Genomic DNA, 22,011 nt, shown 5'->3' with positions numbered 1-22,011 from the left:
CTCTGCTAGGAGGAAGGGGCCGAAGGGCAGCAGACTCTCGTATAGAGGAAGGACGCAGGAGTCAGGAGGAAGGGGCCAAAGGGCAGTTGTAAACCTGCAGCTCTCTCTCTCTCTCTCTCTCTCTCTCTCTCTCTCTCTCTCTCTCTCTCTCTCTCTCTCTCTCTCTCTCTCTCTCTCTCTCTCTCTCTCTCTCTCTCTCTCTCTCTCTCTCTCTCTCTCTCTCTCAGCGATGGCGTCCTGCCTCTTTAGACATGCAGTGATGTCGTACTTCCTATAAGCGGGCAAATACGTCTCTCTCTCTCTCTCTCTCTCTCTCTCTCTCTCTCTCTCTCTCTCTCTCTCTCTCTCTCTCTCTCTCTCTCTCTCTCTCTCTCTCTCTCTCACACACACACACACACACACACACACACACACACACACGAACAAATGCGGAGCTTTGTACACAGACCGAAACAGAAAATGTGCAGCTTCCACTGTCGCCATATGCAGGCACGTACGAAAAGATGGAACCGTCATACTCTCTCTCTCTCTCTCTCTCTCTCTCTCTCTCTCTCTCTCTCTCTCTCTCTCTCTCTCTCTCTCTCTCTCTCTCTCTCTCTCTCTCTCTCTACGTTTGCACGCTGTCTCGCCTTGCTGCAAGGCAAACTGGCCGGATCAAGGAGAGTACACCACGTATCTCTCTCTCTCTCTCTCTCTCTACGTCCGCACGTTGTCTCGCCTTGCTGCAGGGCTATTCTCTCGAGTCCCAACCCTCTTCTCTCTCTCTCTCTCTCTCTCTCTCTCTCTCTCTCTCTCTCTCTCTCTCATGCGCTAGCTCTTGAGTTGTGTGTGGGTTGGGTTGCAGAGAACACTTGCCAGAGCACAGAGAAATCGCCACGTGGTCGCCGGAATTCCTGTCTCTTTCATATGTAGTATAGATAGATAGTATAGAAGTATAGATAGATAGTAATAGATGTGGTGAAAAAGAATGTCCTAATCTATTCTTTGGAGCATATAAACCAAAGGCCACCTCTAAATTCTCTTCATCAACATAACCGTGCTAGTTGCCAATGAGGAAGTGGGGTCATGTCTAACCTTTGCTAGAATCTGGACCAACATTTGCTTTGAAATGTTGGACCAGGCAGCTTTAGAAGAAAGAGAGAGAGAGAGAGAGAGAGAGAGAGAGAGAGCATAGAATAGAGAGGATTGGTTCTCCTTTCCTCAGTATTGCCCTACATGCTGGGCACCAAATGTGGTGTAGGACACAATATTCATGATAGGAAGCTTGGCATACGTGTTGACGTGGAACAGAAGGACCATGGTGGCAATAGTATATGCTGTAGAAACTAATAAGATATAGCCTAAAACGTGGACCTCCACATATTCACGCTAGTGTCACCAATCTCTTGCAGGCTTGCCGCCCGCTACAGGCTAGCTCCTGCTCCCCTTCTCTCAGCGGTTGCAAGGAAGCAATGCAGTTAGAACTCAGAAGAGATAAAGGAGCAGTGTGAAGGGGGCGAAGAGGGATGGCATTTAAGCTCACCGACTCTCATGATCACTGGGGCTCGTGTAGAGTGGGAGTAAGTCATGAGTTGCTTGGCATCCGGCACTTCAAGAACTCCAAAGCCTACAATGTGTGTGAGCCCCACCGTATTTTCTCTGACTGTAAAGGATGGCCCAAAATGGGAAGAAGGGAGGGGCTTGTTTACAGACATTCCATGCGGCCAAATGGAGCTCTTGCCGACAATTCAAGAGCAACACCTAGTTTGGTAAGCATTGTGCTGCTCTAGGACGTGAGAGTGTCGTGAGCAGCCTGGTTGGATCGAAAGTAACTGGAAGAGGAAGGCGGAGGGCCTCTCTCTCGCTTTCTCTCTCAAAGAACTTACTCAGAGTTCTCCGCAGGTGCTCTCTCTCTCTCTCTCTCTCTCTCTCTCTCTCTCTCTCTCTCTCTCTCTCTCTCTCTCTCTCTCTCTCTCTCTCTCTCTCTCTCTCTCTCTCTCTCTGCTCTGAATGATTCCCCTCTCCTTCTCACCTGCCTCTTTGCCTCCCAATATATTGGAGGTAGAGATGTTGTGATTGTTCACCTCCGACCTCCAATCGGCTTCCCGGGCTCACGTACCACCCCCGCACTCTCTCTCTCTGTGTGTGTGTGTGTGTGTGTGTGTGTGTGTGTGTGTGTGTGTGTGTGTGTGTGTGTGTGTGTGTGTGTGTGTGTGTGTGTGTGTGTGTGTGTGTGTGTGTGTGTGTGTGTGTGTGTGTCACTGTTTTGCATAGATCACACTGTTGGACAGAGGAGCTTACGCCACATGGCAAGCCGAAATCCTGAGGTAGAGATGTTGTGATTGTTCACCTCCCACCTCCATTTGGGTTCCCGGGCTCACGTACCACCCCCGCTCTGTGTGTGTGTGTGTGTGTGTGTGTGTGTGTGTGTGTGTGTGTGTGTGTGTGTGTGTGTGTGTGTGTATCACTGTTTTGCATAGGTCACACTGCCGGACAGAGGAGCTTGCACCACATGGCAAACCGGAATCCTTGCTTGCGCGCGCGCTCTGTGTGTGTGTGTGTGTGTGTGTGTGTGTGTGTGTGTGTGTGTGTGTGTGTGTGTGTGTGTCTCACTGTTTTGCATAGATCACACTGCCGGACAGAGGAGCTTGCGCCACATGGCAAACCGGAATCCTTGCTTGCTTAATAGATAGTATAGATTCCAGTTTCAAAATATTGAATGGATCTTTTTATTTCACCTTTTATTTCACATCATGACATGTCTTGACTTTTCTTGCATCCTATTGTTTTAGGATGCTAAAGTGAAGCTTCACCTTGCATAATTCTGATAAATTCTATATACATATATATATATATATTAATGAGTTCTTTTTATTTCACCTTTCATTTCACAATCTCACATGGCTCGACTTTTCGTGCATTCTATAGCCAATAGATGCTGAGATTTTCTAGTTAGAGTTGGGGTTGATGAGGTAGACCTAGAATATTTTGATCTACATGTATTCTTCACTCATAGTGAGTGTCTTGAAGAAATGAATAAAGGTGCGAGGAAGAATTTAACCTTGTCTAAACTATGTGATGACTAGCGGCTAGTTATACATCCTAGGGATTGAGTGTACTCAAAAGATACATACCTATCATTCAGGAGATGATATTATTAGAGAAACTAATGTTGGGGATGCTCAAGGAGATTTCTCATCTCAGAGTACTATAGGAAGATCAAGCATGCTAGTTTGTGGTGAGTACAAGAAGTCCACAACATACATTCTAGTTTATGGTGGCATTGATCAAGTACAAGAGTTGCACTACATACTTTCCAAGATGTAATGGCCAAGCTGAAAGTACAAAAAAAACTTTGAAGGACATCATGAATAAGAGAACCCTCATAGTTGGGATTTAGAACTCTAGATGGAACTTTACATTTACTAATCATCATACAAGGTGACAACACGCTTAACAGCAATCAAGATAGTTAATGGACTTGAAGCTTTTGTACAATCAGAATTTATTATTACCAATTTAAGAATGGCTTCAAATTATGAATTGAATAGCTTTAATTGAGACTTCACTGTCATCGTGAGGAGAATATTGGATGATCTGACAACCTTTAATTTGATGAGATAAGACAAGAAGCTATATGGGGCACAAGACACAGTTCAACATTGAAGAAGACAGTAGCATGACGAAAATTTCAAGCACAAAAGATTTCAAAAAGGGAGATTTGTTTCATTATATTAGACTTGAATAAGTCCAAAGAAGCCTAATCTAAAGATAGCATGGTCAGGATCTTATGTGGTCAAGTGGGTGTTCTCTAACAAGGCAGGCAAACTCAAAGATTTGTGTCAATTAGACCTTCCTAAAGTATATAATTTTTTGGAATTAGGGTTTCATGGAAACGCTCACAACTTGGAGAAGATGAAGGAAGCTCAAGTCACACAACAGAGAGAGTATTACTTAGTGTGCAATGGAAAGATAAGATAGCCCTAGAGTGATGGGCATGCTACAAACGGGAGCGTGGAAAGCCCTGCAAAATACTCAAAATAGCACATAGCAAGCCATAAATCAACAAAACTGTATACCTGGCACATCCATGAACTCGTAATCGAAGCTATACGCGAACAACAAGAGACGTAGAGCGAAACAGAGGGAAAGAGCACGCGTAGGCGCACCTCCTAGAAGGGAGTGCTACGCCGGCACGCGAGAGAGAAGAGAGGAGAGGTGAGAAGAAGAACGCAGACACTGGGTGCAATCTCCCCCCGTGCAAGAGTGACCATTTCCCTCTTGCATGTATTTGTTTTATAGATTTCTTAAATGGTCAATTGTGAGTACAAATTGGCCGGCCGGTCATAAATGGCCAAAGCTCATAAAAGAGCACTTGAATAATAAAATGTACTTAATATACAGATCCATTCGCATAGGCCAAGCTGGGTCTAGTATTTTCCACCTGTCAGCTGCAATAAATAATAAAATGTCAATTCTATAACATACCTCTCCGTTGGAAAGCAACTGTCCTCAGTTGCGAAGGTAAAAATCTGCAAACAATACTTGTCGAAAACAATGATTAGAAACTGTATCAAATAGTAAAAGAAAAAATCCATAAAATTAGACAACATTGCTTATGCTTGCCGTCATCCACATACTACCTATTCTAGTGTCCCATACCACTAGAATAAGCAGTATATGTCATACCCTGATGAATCAGGATATCATTGGTCACACTCATCATCAATTTCATTATGTCAAGTCTCATAAACACTGCTGTAATAATCACCAGATACCAAATCCCAATCCAATTCCAATTCCACAATGTAAGTCCAAATCCAAATCACTTTCACTATGTACTCGGGTAACAAAATCATACCAGTTGCAGTGGTGGCCAGTCACTGTAGCATGATTTTGTGATCGGTGTTGCCTAAATCGGCGAATCTGCACTAATGCTACCTATATCGGCGGATCTGCATTTACCATTGTGAATCTGCAATTTGTTAGTGTGCTGCCTAAATCGACGGATCTGCACAGATAACTGGTGTTGCCTAAATCGGCGGATCTACACCAAGGTGAGCATTTACACACTGCCTAAATCGGCGGATCTATGTGCATGTGACCAATGGACTAGACAAGACATAAAAACAAAACATTGACTACCTGTGTGACACCACATTGGAGTATATTTGAGTAGCAGAGTACTTACAAATTTTTGTTCACTATTCGAGAGCACCTTAACTCATATAAGCAGCAGCATAGCTTAATGATAAATCAGCTCAAGAAAAATTCCTTTCAATATAATTAGAAGTGATGACGTTAGTAGCAGTGTCTGAGTATTGATGTTAGAGCACAATGCAGAGAAATGAAATATGAAAAGACGAATGACATATTTGATGTACATACCCGGAGGGTAAACTGTATTTGAATATATAGACCATTGTTGGTATATGGATGAGGTACAAGTGCTGCAACTCGCGTTTTACACCAAAGTATACCAATAGATCCAAAATGTTTTAGCATGGGGTTAATAATTGGTCAGGAACTTGCAATGGCAACTACAAAAGGGATTGGTATACAATCGAGACAAAGGTGAGACAACTGAACGGAAAGAAAATGTTGACTTTAAATAGCATAGATCAACTAGTGCCACTAACCAAAAACAAATACAAGAATAAAGTGCGAGTTGTTGCACAGCAACTTGTGCTCAGGCACTTGTGAAGCACCTAATTTTGGTTTAAAGTTTCATTAAAAAAACTATTGTTAACTCAATGACCATGTTTAACTAGAATGAGCAAAGGTGCTCCATGTAAGCGTCAATTGTGAGGGTGGTTAGTGTATGATACTAGTGTCCAAATTATATATATGAGTCATGCCCTGTGTGTTGTGCAGGTACGAGGTAGACGCGTGTTCTCCAATGTATTACTATTATTTTTATTGCAAATAGTGAATTATTATATATATTACGTAATTGTCCAAAAATCTAACATGATTGACGTCAATTACCAAAACATAACAATAGGGATGTGACGGGGGGTTGTGAAGAGAGGGAGAAATAAAATGAAATGTTATCGTAATCGTCTTTAAAATGCCAAAATTACCTTAGAACACAAAGTGAGAAAATCCTTGTGAATCTAATCCTCAATGTCCGATGCGTCTATGTCATCGACCAGCAACCAAGAGGGAAGAAAAAGAAATGAAAGGAAATGTTATATTAACAGTCTTAAAAAGACCACAATTACAATCCTTGTGGATCTAATCTAATGCCGCGGTACAAAATAAAATGTCGTAAAGCAAAAGATTGGAAAAATCATCATGAGCATCGTCAATGCTTGAGCATACTTGACAACGGACACTGTGACCTAGTTGTGATGATGCCTTTGAGTGTCTGCAGCTTGCCCACCATATGGCTGAGAGCAAGGGAGAGCAGTACTACATTTCCAGGCAATGAATGACGATTGTGAGACACTATGTCATTTTTTTATTATTATTATTATATAATTTGTTAAATTTTCACTATAAATGTCTACAAGTATGGCTCAAACTGAAAGCGAAAATACAAAATCAGCTTCAAAACTATAAAAATTATGTGACGCATTTCAGGTAGCGAGTTTTTGTTCGGCGGGTTTGCTAGAGCTTCGTCAATATCCGCCTCTATAGGTAGTCGCACGAGGAGATGGAGAAATGAAATGAAATGCTATATGAACACTTTACAAAAAGCCAAATTGATACAATCCGTGTGAACAGGATCCAATGCCTGGGTATAAATGAAAATGAAGCAAAGTAAAAAAATAAAAATAAAAAAAAATCATAAGGAATGTGTTGCAGCATGCACTGTCCAGCTTCGTCAATGTTCAAGGATGCTCTGCATCGAGCGTCGCCTGAGAAGGTATTGCAATGGCTCTTCATGAAGAGTTTTAGGGAGAGGGCGCCAGGGCTGCCTGCATACATGCATGCACAGACCAGTGCATACCTAGAACACAAAGAGAGAGAGAAAGGGAGAAATTGACACGATAACTGCTTGCTCTTAGTTCATTGGGGGGTTTATGCTAATGCTTTTTCTGCAATCAAGTCAAGATTGTTTTAACAATTCTGGTTTGAGATTGAGAAGTTGAGCTGAGATTTTATGGCTTCTACAGCAAACCGAATTTATAGGAGGAGGGAGTGTTCCCAAATGTCTTTACTTCCATCCTCTCTCCCTCCAGGCTCCACTTTTGACATGTTCAAAGAGGCCATACGAACAGGCCACATCCTTCTCAGCTCTACTGGCTTGCATCCTTCTCAGCTTTATTGGCTTGCATCCTTCTCAGCTCACCTGCTTGAATTGCTGGTGTTCTTGTGGTGTTGTAGTATTCCATGAAGGGCTCACGAGCGCAAGAGAAAGTGGAGGACGCAGCGCTGCAGAAGAGGGCAACTGCAAGTGAGCGAGGGAGCTTGATCAGGAGGATGAGGTGGTCAGCAGCTCAGGAGGATGACATTCAAAGGTCTGACTACATAATAGGTTGAGGGGGATTGGGAGCTGTGCGAATAAAGGCAGCAAGACAATCATGCAACTGTTGAAAGACAAGCGAAACACTCACTATGCTGAGCTACAAAAGGAAACGGGAAGGCTCGGTTGCCAAGAACGGCATGGAACTGGATGATGGAGTTCTTCTCCGCCACGGAGAAGTTGCCATACTTGATGCCAGGCCGCATGAATTTAGTCTACTACAGTCGGCAACTCTTGCCACACATCGCCATACCAGCCTGCTTGGGCAGCGCTTTCCAACTTCTATGCCCTTGTGTTCCACTGTAGCTCCTGATGGGGTTGGTTCATCACAATAGGAAAGAGAGGGATGACGACTGAAGAGAGATAGCGAGAGTTTTTTTTTTCTGGCTACATGGCGAGGTGCTGGCCGTCGACAACCTTGGTGTGTGTGTGTGTGTGTGTGGTGGGGGTGCCAGGAGCAACGAGGGAGAGTCTGAACTTACGGCCGCATGATGGTCCATGAAAAAGAGAGAGGAACTGGAAGTTCTTCAGCGGTGGGTAAGCGGGCATGCAGTAGCTTCTTGTTGACGAGGTAAAAAAAAAGAAAGAGGAAGAGGCAGACGGCTGCATTGCAGGTAACGGAGAGGGGGTGTGTGTCTGCAGTTGTAAGAGAAAAAGAGCGAGCCAGACTGCAGAGGGAGTTGGTCGACTTCCGCTTGTGTGTGTGTGGGTTGGCAGACCACAAAAATATGGTGCGCTATTGGCCGCAAAAGTGAGTGAGTGAGAGAGAGAGATTGGCAACCCCGTTATTGCATGGAGGTGCCATTCTGAGGTCAATAATGTGCGGTCAGAGCTGCCCTTTGCATGCCAAGACGAATGGCGAGCGTTGCACACTCGACTCCTTAAGAGCTGTGAGAGCATGTGAACTCGTCGAAGATTGGTGGATGAGAGTGAACTCGTCAAAGAGTGGTTGGTGGCCGCGTTTTGCAGGGTCATCGTTCTGAGGTCATTGGTGTCAGGCCATGACGTCGTCAACAAGGTTTCGAAGCAGAAGATTGTAGTTCGCAAGCTCTAATCAACAATGCTATTTTTTCGTCCCTGCTCGACTGCCATTCTGCGCCTATATTAACAAAGGATTTATTTTATTTTATTTTTAACAATGTATATGTCCTAGGGTGGTTTCCCGCAGTTGTGAGTTGTGATGGAGCATCCTCCAGTGGGAGGTCTTGGGTTAGGGACTCGTTGAATATATATGGCAGGGCTCCTCATTAAAAGAAAATAAAAATCTCTTTACTCTTCTTCTGATACATCATCCTAGTGTAGTAGATTTGGAGATTAGCCTCTTACAAGATCAAACCCGCTTCGGCTAGATCTTTGAGATCTCTCGAAAATTTTCCTATGACGTAACTCTTCTTCTACTGCTCTTGGGGTCACTTCCTAAAATTAGTTTGGTCTTGTTATTCTTATTATTTCCAGTGTCCTAGATCTAACGATTGCAGGCAATACAATAGCCTAACTCTTTCTCTCTAAGTAAATTGTTATTATAATCGATCATTACACTCCAATTCACAGCACCATGACAACACTATGATTCTTAAATAATCCAAACACACACGTGAACTTGGTAGATTAATAATAATTAATCACAACATGTAATTTTTAAACAAGAAGAATTAAGTGGCAGGTATGCATGACTTATCTTTGGTCTTTGGTCTCATGAAAATATCCATAGTCATGATTGTGGAAAATCCAAGAATGTAGCCTTAGCTCTGATACCACTGCTACAAACGAGAGCGCGGAAAGCCCTGCAAAATACTCAAAATAGAACATAGCAAGCCATAAATCAACAAAACTGTATACCTGGCACATCCATGAACTCGTAATCAAAGCTATATGCGAACAGCGAGAGACGTAGAGCGAAAGAGAGGGAAAGAGCACGCGCAGGCGCACCTCCTAGAAGGGAGTGCTACGTCGGCACGCGAGAGAGAAGAGAGGAGAGGTGAGAAGAAGAACGTAGACACTGGGTGCAATCTCCCCGCGTGCAAGAGTGACCATTTCCCTCTTGCATGTATTTGTTTTATAGATTTCTTAAATGGTCAATTGTGAGTACAAATTGGCCGGCCGGTCATAAATGGCCAAAGCTCATAAAAGAGCACTTGAATAATAAAATGTACTTAATATACAGATCCATTCGCATAGGCCAAGCTGGGTCTAGTCTTTTCCACCTGTCAGCTGCAATAAATAATAAAATTTCAATACTATAACAGGGCATATATACAATGCATGGGGGGAAAAACCTCCTAGTGAGGGAAAAAATGTCCCACGGTCCTAAGTGTGTTCACACACGTCACTACCACTTGTATATGGTACCAAATCTCCCCTGGGAGTGATGCGGTGTGCGAGAGCTGGCATATAGAGTATAGGGGGGAAGTGTCATGCCCTGAGAGTATATTACTTAGTGTGCAATGGAAAGATAGATAGTCCTAGAGTGATGGACATATATATAATGCACAAGGGAAAAAACCTCCTAGAGAGGGAAAAAATGCTCAGGCGGTCCTAGTGTGTTCACACACATCACTACCACATGTATATGGTAACAAATCCCCCTTGGAGTGATGCGGTGAACGAGAGCTGGCACATAAGTAAAGGGGAGTGCCATGCCATGAGGACATGATTAGTCCACAAAGGGGAGTAAGCCCAAAGCTTTACGAAAAGCTTCGAGCTTCTCACGAGACAATGCCTTTGTGAAAAGATCTGCAAGGTTGTCCAGTGTTGGCACATGCCAAGCTGATCTCTCCCGTTGAGAGACTCTCCCTGACATAGTGGTAATGCACCTCAATGTGCTTTGTGTGAGCATGAAAAACTAGGTTCCTCGCAACTACAAAGCTGCTCTGATTTTCAGTGTAGATATTGTTGGCAGTGTCCTGTCCAACACCCAAATTAGCCATAAGGCGTCTGAGCCATACACACTCAACCGTAGCTATGAAAAATGCCTTGTACTCAACCTCACAATTGGAAGTGGCAATAGTAGGTTGCTTCTTGCTCAGGATATGCATGAACTGTCAAGCATGAAAAAAAAAACCACTTGTGGACACTCGTGTGTCAAATTAATCAGCCCAATTTGAGTCCGAAAAAGCATGTAAGTCTCCCATTGGAATAAAACAAGCCAAGATGTAAAGTGCCACTTAAGTAGCAAAAAATACTCTTGACAGCTTGCCAATCCTTAGACCCCTAGCCATGCATAAATGTGTTGACCTGTGAGACTACAAACTGAATATCCGGCCTCGTGTTGTATACATAAATAAGGCAGAAAACATCAGTTTGTCAAAGATTGACATCAGCAAGATCACCAACATCGTGAAGACTCAATTTCAAACTTGTTTCCATGGGAGTGGCAATAAGTTTGTAATCCTTGAGTCCACACTTACATAGCAATGTCTCTATGTAACTTGTCTGACACAAGGCAATACCACCATCACTACTGCTTAAACTGTATACCCAAGTAATGATGCAACAGACCCATCTTGAAAGTAGCATTCAAATCAGCCTTAAATTCAGTAATATGTCTCTCATTTGGTCCAGTGATCAACAAATCATCCACATAGAGAACAACAATGAGATGTACATCACCCTCGCGCTTTACATACAATGTGATTTCTTTTGGACTGTTACGAAAGCCTCGTTTGACCAAATGAGTGTCAGCCTTCTCATACCAAGCACAAGGATATTGCTTCAACCCATACGAAGCTTTCTTACGTTTGCACACTTTATCTTCCTGCCCTTTAATGACCACCTTGAGACTGAGTTACATAAACTTCCTCAAATATGTCACCATTCAAGAAAGCAGTAACAATATCTGACTAATGTACATCCCAACCAGAATGAGTTGTCAATGCACATAGAAAATGCATAGAAGTCATACGAAAAGTGGGAGCAAAAGTCTCTTCATAATCTATGACTTTTTGTTGTGCATAACCCTTTGCAACAAGTCGAGCCTTATAGTGATCAATCTCACCATCCGGCTTGCGTTTCAAATTGTAAACCCACTTCTTACCAATGGCCTTTTTTCCAAGAGGCAAATCACATAAATTCCATATGTCATTTTCTATAAGTGCATCAAATTTTGATTGCATGGTAGCCATCCAATTTTTTTGAATTTTGTGCTTCATGAAATGAAAGAGGTTCCTTAACATCAGATAAGCTAGACGCAGCCAAAGCATAACAATCTGATACATAAGATGCATGGCGAGAATGTGAACGAGTATGACTAGACAAAGGTGCATCCAATTTACTATCACACAAAGTATGCACCAACCATTTTGGCATACCTCTAGCCTGCTCATTCTCAACCCTTTCCTCAGCAAGTATATCATGTACATCTACATCAGTAATAGGCTGATATGTAACATTTTTTGAAACCCCCATAGGTTGTACATTTGCCTCATTTGAATTTACATTCAAACTTCCACCACTAAAAAGAGGCAACAAAGTGTCATAAAGGTCATATGATATTACATTACTATCTCTAGTACATGATAGCAAGGGATGAACAAAATCTTCCACAAACACAACATCTCATGAGACCAAGATAGTCTTTGTTTGTGAATGATACAACCTATAACCTTTGCTTTCAACACTATAACCAACAAAAATACATTTGACATCCTTATCATCCAATTTTTTGGGTTACGTTTGTGGCACCAAAGCATTGCCAAACAGCTCAAAACACGCATGTGCTCAATAGAAGGCTTTCTATCATGTCATGCTTCATAAGAAGTCATAGAATGTAAATCTTTTGTAGGACACCTGTTAAGTTCATAAGTGGAACACATAATAGCCTCAAGCAAAAATGAATGTGGTAAAGCTTGACTTTTGACCATACATTGTGTCATTTTTTTAAGAGACCCATTTTTCCTCTTTGTAATACCATTTTGATGAGGTGTATACAGCACTATACAATGGTGTTTTATCCCACGACTTGCCAAAAATGCATTGAATTCATGAGACATATACTCCCCCCCTCGATTGGAACGGAGGTAAATTTTGAGACATTTTCAGCCATAGCTAGAAATTGTTTGAAGCACATAAACACTTCGGACTTATCTTTAAGAGGATAAACCTATGCATGCCTAGAGCAGCCATCAATGAAAATCACGAAGTAAAGGTAATTGCCCAAGGACGAAGTTTGCATGGACCCACAAACATCACTATGCACAAGCTGCAACCTGCATGTAGCCCTAACTGAACCATCCTTTGGAAACTTCAAATGTTGCATCTTACCCAAAACATAGCCTTCACAAACATGTTTGACAAGTGCTTCAAGAGGTTGCAAAGAAGCAACCATATTAGATTTCTACAAACACAGCAAACTGGAAAAATTCAGATGCCCAAAATGTGCATGCCAAAGTTCTGCATATGAATAGCCTTAGAATCCACAACTGCATTTGCAAAAACTTTTCCACACTTGTCATACAAAGTGAGCTTATACATCCCACGGCATAAAATGTCAGATGCAACAATTTCATCACCAAAATTGAGATCATCTTACTGTGCATCTGTCATCCACAAATGGACTACAAGTCCAAGTCTAGCAAGTGCATATACAGACAAAAGATTCTTCTTGATCATACAATGCATCAACAAGTGTGAAAGAACTTCCCTTTGTAGTAGTTAGCACAATCTCTCCAACTGCTTTAACCGGATAAGAGGCATTGTTGGCACAAGTGACTGAATTCCCATGAGGGATAGACTCATGAGAGGTAAACAAATCATGATGTGAGGTAATGTGCTTAATAGCACCACTGCCAAAATACCAGACATGTGAATCTACAACAATTGATATGCATGCATCATGGACAACAGGATCATAAGTACACTTTACACTAAAAGCTCTACATCTACATCAACATCACAATCTCCTTGCACAAAAGACTACAATAGTTGCACTTTTATTGGACCTTGTAGTTGATCCAGCCTCTTTCTATTTAGCCTCTTTTGCCTTCAATTTTAGGCACTGCTAGATCAAGTGATCATTAGCTTTACAATAATGGCAATGCATCTTCTTTTTGCCCTTATCACCAGAATTCCCAGATGAAGTGTTGCAAGCAGAAGCATTAGGAACATAAGATTTTCCACTCGTAGAAGAACCATGAGAAGTGGTTACATTGTTGTTACCACCTTTTCTTTGAGCAGCAATAAAAGCCTGTTCAATTGCACACTGTTTAGCCCTGTTTTTTTTGGAAAGTGAGTCTTGCAATATCAATGTGCATAATGCATCAACTTCAGGATTTCCTTGGGTCATAAGTCTCCAAGTACTAGCAAAGGTCTCATAAGAATCTGGCAAAGCATCAAAGGACAGTCTGCACAAGGGAAGTTTCTCATTTATATCCTTGATACCAGCAAGGAAAGTTTCCATTTCATCTTCCTCGTGCATAATCTTTGACTCCAGCTCTTTACGCAGCAATGTAATTTTTGCCTCATTGCGACTTGCATAAAGACTAGCCAGAATATCCCAAGCCTATTTTGTAGATTTTGCTGAATGAATGTGAGGAGTAATAGTGCACTTCACAAAAAATGCAATCAAAGCATGAGTATGCACATCTTTTACATCCCAACGAGCTTGCTTAGCCATAGGAAAAATAGGTCTTGCAGCAACAATCCTACCACCAAAACCTGCAACATCCTCAACATCGCCTACATCCTCATAACCAAGGCATACATCAATGCCTTGCACAATATTCCAAACGCCCTTTGACACAAGGACATGTTGCATCATGTAATCCCACATAAGGTAATTGTCCCCATCCACTTGTGTGTTGTTGTCAGCCATGGAAAATGCTGCACCTGATGCAAAAACTACCCGAAATCAGGAGAAACGAAGCGGGAACAACACGTGCTATATAGCACAAACCGTAGAAGATTGTAAGAGATCTATAATGCAAAAAATGACACTGGCAGAAATTCTACACAAAACGACAAAATAGCTTGCGCAATACTGCTTGTAGTGGAAAAGGAGGCCGAAATGAGCCCAAATGAAAATTCTGAGTAGATCGAGCTCTTTGAGCCCACCCAAAGTATTTATCAACTTGATAAAAGCTTGCCAAAGCAGAGAAAGTGAGCAGGTGTGTGCTAGAGCTGCTGGTGACTAAGCCCGGGAGGATGCAATCTACTTTGATACCAATTGCTGGAATTAGGGTTGCAAGGAAAATCTCACAGCTTGGAGAAGATGAATGAACCTCAAGGAACACAACAGAGAGTGTATTACTTAGTGTGCAATGGAAGGATAAGATAGCCCTAGAGTGATGGGGGTATATACAATGCACGGGGGGGAAAACCTCCTAGTGAGGGAAAAATGCCTCAGCAATCCTAAGTGTGTTCACACACATCACTACCACACATATATGGTAAAAATATAATGGAGGCAAGATAGAGATATACTATAATGAGCATTTAGTAAAGGATAATTATCAAGATAATGAAGTAGAACAAAGGCTTCCAAATCATCATTGAGTAGGAAAGAAGAAGTAGATGTAAATTTGGTAGAATGTTTTGAAAATGATGACAATAGCGTGTTTCAAGTAGGATAATCAACAAGATGATGCAGTAGAACAAAGGCTTCCAACGCATGAGTCACCATTGAGTAGGAAAGAAGAAGTAGATGTAAATTTGGTAGGATTTTTTAAAAATGTTGATCTCAAGTAGTTGCTAAAGCATATTTTGAACTTCCTATTGAAGGAAGTCCAAGATGTGCTTTTGGTGTTGTTCAAGTTCATCTCGAGAAGGGAATTAAAGGGTTTCAATTTAGGTCACGGGCTCAAACAATTGTGGGAAGCTCATGATATGGTTCAAATTGTATCAATAGCTACTATGATTACAAAACAATTTGAATTGGTAATGAATGCATGAACACATGTCAGCAGCACCTATCATCAAAAAAAGATGTGATCAAAAGACGAAAGTAATGGGAAAAATATAAGAAGACAACATTAATGAAACAAATTTGGACAATAATCCATTGTGTCCTAATGAGCTCACAGAGAAATAACTCCACACAAGCTAGGGCAAGTGGCTCACAAAGAGAAGAGGTTGAGCTACTGTGAATTCCCACAACACACATTGTCGTGCAAATTTGTGTGCATGGTGTCAAAGTGTGTCGTTCCCCAGGGGAGACAAGGTAGACATTGGGCCTCTGGCTATGGGAGTGTGAATCAAGACTGATTTGAGAGAAATTGGAAAAAACATAAATCATGTAGATCAATGCTAATTGCTATACATAACACGGAAATAAGACATAATGCAAGCCTACAATCCATAATAATTTCCTATTGATGATTTTTTATAACCCAAAGTTCACAAAACAATCATACATGTATGCACTATCGGTGTACATCTTGATTGTGTATCCCAAAATAAAAATCAGAACCCAATTAACTAATATGTTCAAACCTATTAAAGAAAAATTGATTCTCAAGCTCTAATTTGATCAAAACAACTCAATGTTACCCTTCCCAAAACTTCTTCATAGAATCCTCAAGACCTTTGTGGTAGCACAAGAGTTTATCATATCCTACCGTGAAAACATTTTTTAACCCTGATAGTTTTCATCCTCGCGTCAAGACCATGGGAGAGAATGAGAGATATAACTATAGAGAGAGCTCAATGGACAAGCCTCCCTCCTCCTCCTCCTCCTCCTCCAACATAAAGAAACACTTCACTTTGCCTTTCTCTTTAAGAAAAAAAAACCCCAAAATTGTCCCCCATGTTCATTCCCTTCTCCAAATCTATAGGGAAAGAAAGGCTTTGAGAGATTGCTCAAAAATCCCATCGAGATATGAATAATCATCATCTACTCCCCTTCCTTGCGCACCTGCACCCGCAAACACACACACACACACACACACAAAGGAAAAAAAATGAAAAATCCCTTGGTGCTTCTTCTTCCCTTCTCCTCCCTTGTCTGGGAATTTTGTGGTCAAAATGGGTCACGCTTGGGTGAAAAATGGCCAAAAAATACCCACTTAGGGTTAAGAATGGGTAAATATGAAAGGGATGTCACTATGCCATGATAACCCAAGACGGGGGGTGCTTGCTTAGTCATAAATCAACACTTTCTCCCTTTTTGAAAGGGGATACACAGGGTTCCCCTATAGTGGACTAGTGTAGTCTCGCCGTGCATTGACCTTGTCTTTGAGAGTATGAGGATACCAATTAGGGTGTCCTCTCATAAAAAATGATGTGTGTTCTAGGGTTGAGGCATCAGGGGAGGAGGGGGTCACTATATGTAAACCATCCATATCATGTGAATTTATTTTGAAAATCCCTTACCTATAGATTTTCCATGAATTATGTTACCCTATATGTGGTAGTGATGTGTGTGAACACACTTAGGACTGTTGGGACACTTTTTCCCTCACTAAGAGATTTGATCCCCTATGCATTGTATATACACCCATCACTTTAGGGCTAACTTATCTTTTTATTTGTGCACTAAGCAATACACTCTCAGTTGTGTGCCTAGAGCTTCTTCATCTTCTCAAAACTATGTGTGCATCCTTGCAACCCTAATTCCAACAATCCATATCAAAGCAAGTCACAAACTCCTGATATTGTCGCCAACACCCCTTCACTCAAGCTCTCAGATTCTTGCAAGCTTTGGCAAGCATCAATAGGTCCACCAGTACTTTGAGTAATCTCATTGATCTTAGTGAGCTCAATTTTTTTTTATTTTGGGTTCATCTCCGCCTTCGTTTCCACTACATGCAGTATTATGCAAGCAATTTTGTCCTTTTGTGCAGAATTTTTGTCAGTGATATTTTTAATGAAAAAGGTAATAAGAAGATGCATTTCCATTATTTCCAGGCTAATGGTCACTTGATCAATCAATGTCCTAAGTTGAAGGTCAAAGAAGCCAAGAAGAAAGAGGCTTGATCTTCTACCAGTGTAGCTATTACAAAATCTTCTGTAAATGGCGATTGTTATGCTGATGTAGATACAAAATGGGCAATTAGTGTGGAATGTACTCCTGATCCTTATGTCCATGATGCACGTATGTCAGTTGATGCAGAGCCACATGTTTGGTACTTTAGTAGTGGTGCTACAAAGGACATTATTTCACATCGTGACTTGTTTACATCTCTTGAGGCTGTCCCTCACGCGAATGCGATCACTTGTGCCAACAATGTCTCTTATTCGATCAAGGGAGCTCAAAAGATTGTGCTAACTACTAAAAATGGTAGTACTTTTACACTCGTTGATGCACTTTATGTACCAAAGATAGAAAAAAACCTTTTGTTTGTATTTGCACTACAAGACTTGCTCTTGTTGTCAACTTTGTGGATGGTAGATGTATAGTTCATAATCTCAGTTTTGGTGATGAAATTGTTGCATCTAGAACTTTGTGCTATGGGCTATATAAGTTCACTTTGTATGAAAAGTGTGGACATAATTTTGCAAATCTAGTTCTGGATTCAAAGGTTATTTCAAATGTAAAACTTTGGCATGCACAATTTGGGCATCTAAATTTTGCTAGTTTGTTTCATTTGTAGAAATTTGATTTGGTTGCTTGATTTTTGCCTCTTGAGGAATCTTCTAAGGGTTTTTGTGAAGGTTGTATTTTGGGTAAGATGCAATGTACAAAGTTTCTAAAGGATGGTGCAATCAAGGATACATACAGGTTACAACTTGTGCACATTGATATTTGCGGGCCTATGCAAAATCCTTAGAGAGAGAGAGAGAGAGAGAGAGAGAGAGAGAGAGAGAGAGAGAGAGAGAGTACTAAATCTAGCATAGTGTTTTAACCAATGTAATTATAACATACTAATTAAGTGTAAGCTTTGATACCGCATGTAATGCCTATGGTGTATAGACCAATGAGACATTCATCATTGTGAGAGTTTCGTAACAATAAGGAATGAGTAGATTAGAGATAGTGTACTCAATACAATAAAATGAACTTGCTTGCTTGATTAAAATTGGAGAGGATTACAAGTTTATCATGGTGGCCTTATATAGGTTCAATGATGGAAGGTCAAAATTAAGGCAAGAGGGATATAAACCACAAATGGTATGGGGTAAGTAGCATGTGGTTATAAAGTGTAGCATGTGTGCATGTCATTAGAAGCATGTGTTAGGGATTGTACATAGGGGTGCATGCTAGTATGTGTGGCTTTAGGGATTGGTTATATATTGAGTGTAAGCTAAAGGATTAACCCAATAAGATTATAATTTGTCACCTCTTTGTAATGGTGAAAACTTGAATGTAAATGAGGCAAATGTACAGCCTATGGGGGTTTCGTACAATGTTACATATCATCCTATTACTTATTCACATGTACATGATGTACTTGATCTGCAAAGGACTAAGAATGAAGAGGCTAGGGGCAATCCAAAATGACTGGTGCATATTTTGCATGAGAGTAAATTGTATGTACCTATGTCCAGTTGTACTCATTTATTTCTCTCCGTGTATCATATGCATCAAATTATTATGCTTTGGTTGTTTCTAGTTTATGTGATGAAGAGGCCTTTCTTTTGATGAAACATAGTTCAAAAATTGGATGGCTGCAATGCAATCAGAATATGATGCACTTATAGAACATGAAACATGCACTTTATGTCTTAGACAAAAGGCTATTGGTATGGTTATGCACAAAAAAAAGGCATTGACTATGAAGAGACTTTTGCTCCAACCTGTCGTATCACTACTATTCATTTTCTATGTGCATTGGCAACTCACTTTGGATGGAATGCACATCAATCAGACATTGTTACTAATATCTTGAATGGTGATATATTTGAGGAAGTATTGGTAATGTAGCCTCGTGGTTTTTTCAAGAAAGGACAAGAAAAGAAAGTGTGCAAAATGCAAGAAAGCTTTGTATGGGTTGAAGAACTCTCCTCATGCTTGGTATGAGAAAGATGACCTTCATTTGGTTAAACAAGGCTTTTGTAATAGTCCAACTAAAAGCACTTTATATGTCAAATTTGAGGGTGATGTATATCTTATCATCATTTTGAATGTAGATGATTTGCTGATTACTAGTCCAAATGAGACACATATTGCAGATTTCAAGGCTAAACTGAATGCTAATTTCACAATGAAAGCCTTGGGTCTTTTGCATTATTACTTGGGCATACAATTTAAGAAATGTGATGGAGGTATTTCTTTTTGTAAAAAAAGATATACAGAGACATTACTATCTAAGTTTGGACTTGAGGATTGCAAACCTATTGCTACTCCAACAAAATCAAGTTTCAAATTGAGTCTTCATGATTGTGAAGATCTTGCAGATGTCACTTATTATCATGGATGCCTTATTTATGTATGCAATAGAGGCCAGATATTCAATTTGCAGTCTCACAGGTCAGTAAATTCATGCATAGCCCCTAGGGTTTGACCATAGGCAACATGTTGTTAAAAGGATCTTTCACTACTTGAGTGGGACTTTATATCTTGGGTTGTTTTATGCCAAGGGGGATTATTGCCACCATATTTGCATGCTTTATTGGACACAAATTGGGTTCATTGTTATGACACACAATTGTCCATAAGTGGTTTTTATTTCATGCTCGATAGCTGCCAAATTTGTAGCCCTTTTCAGACTCAGATTGGGCTAGTTTCTATGACACATGAGTGTCCACAAGTAGTTTTTGTTTCATGCTCTGCAATTCATGCGTATCATGGTTGAGCAAGAAGAAATTTTTTGTGGACACTTCCAGTTCTGAGGCTAAGTATAGGGTAGTCTTCGCAAGTATGGTTGAGTATATATGGCTCAGACACCTTATGGTTGATTTGGGTGTTAAACATGATACTGCCAACATCATCCACACTGAAATTCATAGCGCATTAGTGCTTGAAAAATCCTTGTTTTTCATGCTGGCACCAAGCACATTGAGATGCGTTACCGCTATGTTAGGGAGAGACTCTCAGAAGAAGAGATCAGCTTGGCTTATGCACCGACATAGGATAACCTTGCAAATATGTTCACAAAGGCATTGCCTCATGAGAAGTTAAAATCTCTCTGCAAGCTTTGGGCTTGATTCCCTTTGTGGATTGATCATGTTCTTAGGACATTAAACTTCCCTATACACTATGTGCCAACTCTTGTCCATTGCATCACTCCTAGGGGGGATTTGTTACCATATATGTGGTAGGGATGTGTGTCAACGCACTTAGGACCGTTGGGGTACTATTTTCCTCACTAAGATGTTTTTCCTTTGCATTTGTATACGCCCATCACTCTAGGCCTAAATTATCTTTCTAATTGTGCACTAAGAAATACACTCTTTGTTGTCTGTCTTTAGCTTCTTCATCTTCTCCAAGCTATGTGTGCATCCCTGCAACCCTAATTCCAACAAATAAAACACACCCTTTTTTTATTCAATATGTGTAAGCCTCCTTTAGTTGATACCCTTCTGTGTATTAAATAAAGTTAAAATCTATGGTTACAAGATCCCTTATGTAGGACTCACGTGCTATATTAACATAATTATGGGTGATACCCTCCCCCCTCGATGGGTTGAGGCTACATGAAATCATCACACAGATGAGTTTTGAGATTTTTTTCCTTGTGTATGTGTGGAGCTGCCATGATTAAATTGATTTTTTTCTTTAATTTTCTCTTTTGAATAAGTGGTTTTGTCATCAATTAAGCCACAAACTCTCACAGCCAAAGGCACAATGCCTTCCCAACCATACCACAAACTTCTAGATAAAATTAAAGTTTCCCATGCTTGAAGATAATGGGGAACCTTTTAGATAGAAACCCCAAACCAAATAAGGCTTCGTGCATACATGCATGACATGGTGTGATAGTGCATATTGTGGTAGAATAGAATGTGATAGTTTTGAAGATATTTTTGATGAGGTCGATGGCTTGTGGCCATATGTAGTGGCATTGATTGATAAAGGTTAAGATAACTAAAGAGGTGCTACACCAAGTTGGTGATTGCGTATGCCACACAGTAGGTTGGGATGATATTTTGGACTCTTTGTTAGTGCGTACCTGTCTTGCCAAGTGTCACAATAATAAAGTGATTATAGAAGAGAAGCATAGTCATGAAAATGGGGATGAAGGTCCCTCAACTTTAAATGGGGCTACATCCACAACCCACTAATGAAGCTTCACCCATTTTCCTCCTCCTCTTAAGGTGCCAATGGAGGGAGCATCACCTAGAAAGAGGAAATATATTGCAAAACATAAGGCAAAAGGCCCTTCTTACCTGCTACAGTGTGACATTGAAGTTGCTACAAAATTGAAGGTATTGCAAGAGAAACTTTTAAACAGTAAGGTCAAGTTCACTTTGGGTGAAGTTCTTAGCATAGACAACCATGAGCCCCATGATGAGATTATGAATATCATAAAGAGGAAGAGATAGACTTTCATTGAGTGTATTCTTTCACAATCCCAGGGTGAAGGGAAGACATTGTAGATACAAGGGATACATGTATAAGAGAAGGAATGTGATAACATTGTGGTAGGATGCTACCAGTCTTTTGGAAGAGCAGAATATGTTAGATTTATGGACGATGATGATGGAGATGAAAGACACTACTCCATATGTCATTGGGCAAGAGATACAAC

The 22,011-nt window shown here is 40.7% G+C and overlaps 1 long non-coding RNA gene across 1 annotated transcript; it reads right to left on the bottom strand.

Annotated features, from left to right (window-relative positions):
• Nucleotides 1-6,616: 6,616 nt before the first annotated feature.
• LOC147433144 (uncharacterized) lies at nt 6,617-8,272 on the bottom strand. Its single transcript, XR_015185469.1, has 2 exons — nt 7,542-8,272; nt 6,617-7,375 (listed from the first exon to the last, which is right to left on the bottom strand). It is a non-coding gene; the product is annotated as an uncharacterized LOC147433144 (long non-coding RNA).
• Nucleotides 8,273-22,011: the final 13,739 nt, after the last annotated feature.

The sequence above is a fragment of the Adiantum capillus-veneris genome, chromosome 20, assembly GCF_014529385.1.
Source record: "Adiantum capillus-veneris isolate H3 chromosome 20, ASM1452938v2, whole genome shotgun sequence".
NCBI classification, from domain to species: domain Eukaryota; kingdom Viridiplantae; phylum Streptophyta; class Polypodiopsida; order Polypodiales; family Pteridaceae; genus Adiantum; species Adiantum capillus-veneris.
The sequence above is the reverse complement of the archived record's forward strand: the minus strand, read 5'-3'. Positions and strand labels throughout refer to the sequence as shown.